The sequence below is a fragment of the Leptosomus discolor genome, chromosome 6 (genome assembly GCF_034619465.1).
Source record: "Leptosomus discolor isolate bLepDis1 chromosome 6, bLepDis1.hap2, whole genome shotgun sequence".
In the NCBI taxonomy this organism is placed as follows: domain Eukaryota; kingdom Metazoa; phylum Chordata; class Aves; order Leptosomiformes; family Leptosomidae; genus Leptosomus; species Leptosomus discolor.
In genome coordinates, this window is record NC_141396.1 from 55,209,171 (window position 1) to 55,216,712 (window position 7,542).

Below are 7,542 nucleotides of genomic sequence, written 5' to 3' on the forward strand. Positions count from 1 at the left end.
CACTTGGTGCCCACAGACATGTGTGGTGCCTCTTTGCTGTGATCTGACAGCGAAGGGTCTGTGCTCGGGAGGATGACCCATCACTGATGGCGGGGGGAGACATGATCCTGCACTACAGGGTCTGCTGCAAGGTGGTCGGGAGAGAAATCACAAGCAACAGCTCCCAGTGTCTTTGCTATGTATCAGAACCTGGCATATTTTAATCTATGGGCTTGGAAGTCAAGTGAGGATCTGGCAAGCACAGTCATTAAGTGTGTCATTACTGCAAGGACTGACATTTTGGGTGGATTAGTGCCTGTTGTAATTGGCAGTAGGGAAGAGCAGGATTACCTTAATATGTTCATTATTAGTTTTCCTACATTGAAAATTCACTGATGTAATTTAAAGGTTAAAATATGTATAGAAGAGCATTAAAATATACATAGAAGAGGAACTGTATGTGCAGGTAGCCAGACTGTATTAAAAGTCTGCTGATTGCCAGGTCCCTGAGGGCATCAATGGGCATCTCCATCCCTGCCCAGCCCCCTGGGGTTCCACCCACCCTGCCAACAGCCCAGAACCCCGTTTCGGGCTCCCCCAGGGCTGTTAGTCCCAGCACCAGGAGTGTCAGTCTGGCTCCAGCCCCACCACAGCCCTGCTCTGGATAAATGCAGTGACTGTGTCACACCACGGAAAGGCGTCTTCCTTCACTGCCATCCCCCAGCTACCCCATCTCTCAAAAGACATGATCCCTGCTCCCGTTTCCTCCCAGTTTAAAAGACAGGGCCTGGACATCAGACCTCAAGAAGAAGTCTCAAACAGAAGGGGTCCCTCCCAGTGACCCTAAGCAAGCTCCCCAAGCCCTGGAAAGGGATAGGATATAGGACACACTCTAATCTTCAGTGTTTATTACTGACTATGTTGATCACAGTCTCACTAAAAGTCTGTCACCTGTGTTCCCTTTTCAAGGTATTGGATGCTCCCCAAATCTAAGGCAGTCCCTTGGGCTCTGATTCAGGTTTACAAGGTCCACTTTGGAAGCCACAACCTTGTGTCTTTGCCTATATTTCTGTACCATCCAAATACAGGTGTAAGCCTCAGACACCTTCTGACACCATGTCGTGCCTAGGCTCTAGTGCCATTATTTTCCCTTCTTCTGCCCTTCTTCTTGTGCCTGAGTTTCCTCAGGAAGAACACCTAGATGCCAGCCAAGGAGGTCACTTAATGGGTGCAAGTGAGAAGTCTGTCGATGAGCAGACATGTGGTGTTGGTTTCATCTGACCAAATGTTTAACTCTGTATCTGAGCCAGACACACAAAGTTCCCTTTGTAATCACTGGAGTTTAAGGCACAATTCATCTTACCTGAAATTCAACTCATGGTCATTAGTTTGCCACCAGTGGCAGAACAAAAGGTATATAGCACCAAAAAAGTAAGGTTTTGCTGACAGTGAGTAAACCCACATTGCGGTAGTTTAATTCCCGTAAAAAGGTAGCTTTTATTTTCTGGTGGTTTAGGATAGTACTGCAGTCATGTTCCCCTATCAGCTTATCCCTAGTTTGTTGGGAGCTCATTAGTTATGGCAGATACTGTGGTCTTTTGAGTCAGTGCTGTTCAAATAACCCCTGCTTTACCAGAAAAGAGGATTTTCTTAGATGTTGTGGAAAGAGGGAAGATGGCTCATAGAAGGGAATAAAAGATACTGAATTCACATGACTAATGGAGTTAGGTACATTTGAAGAGCGTGAGCTATACATTTTTCTTGTAAAGGGGCCCTCTCCTCACCAGGATTTCCTGTGCCAGAGGGAATAAAGTTTCAGATTGCTTTTGCATTTTAAAATGAAAGAACAGAGCATAGGAGCTGTCTTATAATCTCTTGCTGAGATCAAAGGAGAAGGAAGTAAATGCATATGTACTTCTTTCTCTGGTGCTGCACCAGCTATTTAGTAGAACTAATGGAACCTCCAGTGTAGAAGAGGCAGAGATTAGCCTCTTCATCTCTGCTAACTGTGAAGAGTCCAAAAGGATTAATATTATTAAGAGTGAATTTCAGCTAGAAAGTAAGAAGGAAAATCTCTCTCCCTTCTTTATCTTTTCATCTTTGTTTCCAGAAATAACTCTGAACCATGGTTTTCAGCCTCCTACCCATTCCTATTTTTTTCTTCTTATTTCTCAGTAAAAACAGACTTGGAAATATCTAACATCCCTGAGAAGCTTTGACTTTGTGCAATTTTTGAGCAAGTTGCATGGGAACTGTGAAGGAATAACGAGACTGAATAGTCATAAGTTTCTGGGATAAGATCCTTAACTGGTTTGAAACAGTGTTATTCCACTGACCTCAGCTGGTATGACTCCGTGCATGTTCGTGGACTTCAATAAAGCCACACAGACTCACTCCAGCAGAGGATCTGACCTGTGAAATTATGGAGTTTTATCCAAAGCAAACTGAACTTCTGTCATGAATTGGTCTTCAAGGGAAAATAATTGCTAATTCAATGACTCCTACTGTTTTTACTGCAGCTGCTAGTCATTCTGTGCTGCAAAAAATCTTTACTTTTAACTGGTGAATCAAGAGTTTCCCCAGCAGCTTCAATACACAGAAGATCAGAGGTGCAGAAGTGTATACACAGTCCTCCAAATGTTATGTATTAGAAGGCAAGCCCTAGGGTCAGTCTGTGAAGCAAAAGTGGCATACTCAGGAGAAATCTTCCCAGCTAGACATTATGCCCTAGTGTCCTATTAACTTTTCCAGTAAATGGTGAAAAAAAAAAAAAAAAAATCCTGGTTTAGATGGAACTTAGGTTGTCTTGTCAGGGTTAATTTTGTGTAGAAACATTCTGAAAGAGCTCACTGGGACCTGTTTTCAGCATATCAAAGCAGTAACCCTGGCATGTGTATTGATGCTGTGGTACCATCCAGACAAATTAGTCCTCAGAATTGCGGAATTTGGAGCTGAAGAAAGTAAGCAACCTGCTCAGGAGGTTACAGTTCTGCTGTTTCTCTTGGCAACCACTGAAGGGAGATGAGCAGAAAAGAAACGCGATAAAAAGTAAATGGCACTTTCCTGCTAAGCTAATCAGTTCTGTTTGAGAACAGAGGGCTGTGCCAACTGCAAATCAATGCTCTAAATCACTTTCCTTCTTGTGCGAGCCCTGCCGCCATGGCAGCTGCTAACAAGGAAATAAAGAAAATTGTTATTGGAATTTAGTAGACTTTCTAAGTGCTTGTGTAAAATAACATATTTAATTTAATGCAGTTATAAATGTAATTGGAGTTTACAGACAATATAGCAGGGAAGAGAAGAATAAGATTCCTCTTCTTTCTGCACAAAGACCTGGTTTATGTTCCCGAACCATCCTTACAAAACTCTGTTTGCAGTGTTAAAGAGTGCCTTTCCTATGGGATTTTATCACTTCATCAGTTTATTAAGGGGTAAACACTGAGATAATGGTATGCCTGATATTTCACATGGCTTTTAAAATGTTCAAGTTACAGAACAGGACTGACACATACTTACTTTAGGATGAAATTAATGTGCTCTAAAGCCGTAGGCTATATTGACTAAGTCTTCACTGCCTATAAAGAAAGCCTACAGTGGCTGCTGCAGATGTGAGTATGTACAAAAACATGTGTAGATTTAATCGGATAATCCCACTTAAGACAACAACAACTGCACCCAGTGGATTTATTCAATGATGTAATACTATTTTTTTTCTGTTCTTTTCCAAATAACTCCCAAATAATAATCTTTCTTGTCCATAGCTGCAACTGGGTCTAAACTCTTCCTGTGCCTAGTGTCTGGGAGTTTTCAGTGATGTTATTAAATTGCTCATGAGAAGTTGCAGTTTTCTTAGAAAGCTCTGTTTCTGCAATATTCTCAGAATTCTCTTTGCCTAAAATACAGGACTCACATCCATGAACTCCTGGTTTGAATCACTGTTGCACATACAGAGCAGCCCAACTTTGTCATCATTTAAGTCATCAATCGTAGCTGTGCAGTGAAACGCTTGATATAAAATACCCACGGGCAAGCGGTAGACTGCCTTCTCTTTAATTACATCAATCCTCAATCACCCCAAAGCAATGCCATCCTTGGAAGTACTAGCTCTGACAGGTAGTACTTCTGGAAATGCCATAAAAATGCCAGCAAAGCAGCAATGGCAGAGAAAATAAGCTGCCTCATCTTTGGAGAATTATTGGACTGTACTAACATTCAAGGGTACAATGTCAGCACAATGCAGAAAGAGTTAGATGCATAGCCCCCATTATTATTGTTGATGGGAGTCAGGTGTCAAGTTTCCTTTGCATCACCCTGAAAACTTACCCTTCTTTGTACAGCTTTAGCCAACTTTTCCATTGTCACCATTCTTAATTGAGGGCTAGGTTTGAAGCCATCTGTGCTGTGATTGAATAAAGACTGAAAAGGTAAAAAGAAAATACTAACAAAAGTAGCGATGATGAACCTGAAGCTTTCCGATTGTGTGCAAGCTGTGATGGAAAGCTTAATAAATATTAAAGGCTCATGCCTTAAGAGGTGAAATTGGAGCAGTTGCTTTGTAGTAAATAGCACGGTAATACCAGCAACACCTGAGACAGCCCCAGAACAGCCTCTAACTCCTTTTAGCTGTCTCAGCTCCCACAGGGTCAAATGGGAATTTAAGTGCCTAAATACTTAAATAACTGGCTCAATTAGCAGACCTGACTTCTGTCAGTAGCATCTTGTCTGAGAAAGCCCTGTAAATCTCAGCCCTCTTATATCACCTGCAGTTAATTATTTGCTCTCAATAAGCACAGGTATTTCAGTAAGAGCATTCATAAATTATAACAGTAGTGCCTCTAACTTTCTGCCTACAGACAGATTGGTTAACACAAGACTGCCTCATGTTATAAAGGATAAATCAGGGCAGGATTCAGGTTATATATGCATTATTATGGAAGTACAAGAGAGAGAGGTAATACTTGGCATAATACTTACTCTAGATGAACAGAGAACAGATTTAAAAAAGCCTTTCATCACTAATTGTTGAATGCACCTTTCTGATGCAGGCCATTCACTTCCTAATGTTTAAGCAGATATTCAGTTCGGGAAGGAGGGGGTTACAGCTCCAAGGGGAGTGCTGACAGGCAATGTCTGCCCTCCGCTGGGGCCTTTTCACATTGATCCGTTCATCAGTTATGGAAGAGAGATAAACAGCTGTATCTGTACGTGCATTTGTAGGCAGTACTGCAGGTTGGAGAACGAAATCTTAGAAGAACTAAAAGAGCAGTTTGTGTTGATGTGAAGTACATCACTATGCCCATGTTAGGTGATCCATACATTATACAGTGAAACTATCATCTTGTAGAGTATAAAAGAAATACTTAGCTGTTCATCTATACTGCACCAATACAAGCATTTTCTTATTGTTTCCCCATGTAATGACTCCTAATGTTTGGAATTCCTTGAGGGCCCTCAGCATGAGCTCTACGAGCACGAAGGAGTCCTGATCCCTCCTTTGGTAACACACCATTCAGTTCATTACCCAAACTTACGTGAAGACCAAGGATTGAAACAGTATCAAGAAAACCTGTAAACAGCAGAGCTTTCTCGCTGGGGCTGCATTGCTCAGGGAAGCAGGACATCTCCCTTGGCACCATGTGATCCAGCCACAGGCAGTGATAACACCCACCAGAACACAGGTCAAGATTTCCTGGCAAAGTAGGGTGGAAATCATGTCTGCGAACTTTGGACATCTACAGGTTAGTCTTTCAGTCTCAATCAATAGTCCAGGTCCCAAATAAAACCGATGGGCAACTTCTGGGAGGGATATATTGTACCTCAGCAGGCATTTGTCTGTACACGTTCATGCTGATGCTTCCTCTCTGAAGGTGAAGAGAGATCAGGGCAGGCAGAAGCCCGTCTTATAGCAGATGATGGCTGTACCTAGAGACTTAGATTTTGGAGAACTGAAGTTGGCTTTAACAGCTCAGACCCATCTTAGACTTTATGTAACTGAGTGAACTGCTGGTTTCAGAAGGTCGCAAAACCTTTCAAACTCAGGTAGTACAGCACAGAGCTTTGCAACCTCCATGTCCTTCTGCATGCATGGTCCTGAGATGCAGGCTGTGGTACTGCCTGCATAGGCAGTTGCTTTCCTTCCCAGACCTCAACTCCACTGGTTCCAGGCATCCTTTTGAATACCTTTGCTAACTTTAGTACTCACTTTGTCACAGACCAGTCATGTTTCACATAGTCATAATTTAGTTAACAAGTTTAAATTAGTGATGGGGAAACCTCTATTAAGTCAAATTGACCATTTTCATATCGTTTTCTGTCACAGTTTAGCTAAATCTCCTTAAGCAGTGCAGACTTGTAGGTAGACACAGCCTAATGAGAAATTAGCCTGTTCACCTTAACACTGGCCAAACTAGTTTCCCATGTGACTCAAGAAGCCCTTCCATTTCCCTTAAATGTGTAGACATGCTCTTTGATAATACTGTTTGATATGCAGTCGCATACAATCAAATAGTCATAGGTAGTGTTAATCATGCAGATTTATTATATGCTTAATAAGTCCATTGGCCATTTTTATGATCTCCATTGCAAGACTTCAGCACACAGAGCTGAGCACTGATGGTTCTTATGCAATTACTCTCTCTTGTGCTTATTCTGTTTTCTGAAGTGATGAATTCCCAAAAAAGGGAGGGGAAAAAAGAGAGCGGAAAAGCCTGACACAGTTTATAGAATGCAAAATAAAAATATTTCCAAAATGAATGTTCAAATAGCGTAAGAATCTTGCAAAGATGTGATTTTTAAACTGCCATGTCCAAGCCACAGCCAGATCACTTAGAAAATATGTAATATAGTACACTCCACAGGCAGACGGAGATGCACATAAACCAATAATAACTCAAGAGTTTTTATATGTATGTGTCCTCAAGCAAGACATCAGGAGAGAAAAACACTCTTGTAACAAAATTAAATAGTTTTAGATCCAATTTTACTAGGCTGAACTAGATTTCAGATTGATTTCTGTGGAATCCAATAGAGAACAACACACATACACATTGCCTTTCTTATAAAAAATCCATCAACCACCTTGTGTTTTACTTACTTTGCTCTTTACTAGAAGTAATAAGAAACTAATATTTCACAACACAACGTGTTTCATTCTGTAAATGATCTTTCATGGTAAAGGAGCTTGGAGTGGGCTGTTATGGAGCGCTAAAGTACAGCCCCTGAGATTCGTCTGCTCAAACGCCTGTTTACTTTCATACGGTGAAACTGTGGCTAAGACCTGCTATCTCCATCTGGAAAATGAGAAGAAAGCTGCAGGACATGCCACTGTGGAGAGAAATAATATCCCAAATGCTGCATACATTGGTTAAGGCCCATAATGTGATCAATTAAACATATCCAAGAGGATATATCCTGTGTCTCAAATCATATTGGACAGATCTGTACAAATCACATGCATAGCTTTATTGCTGGCCCTTTCTGCTTCCTAAGTGATAAACTAGAAGTTATTTTGACCTCAGAGTAAATGAGCGTGGTGGTGAGTGGATGCCCTGGTGGGATGCAGGG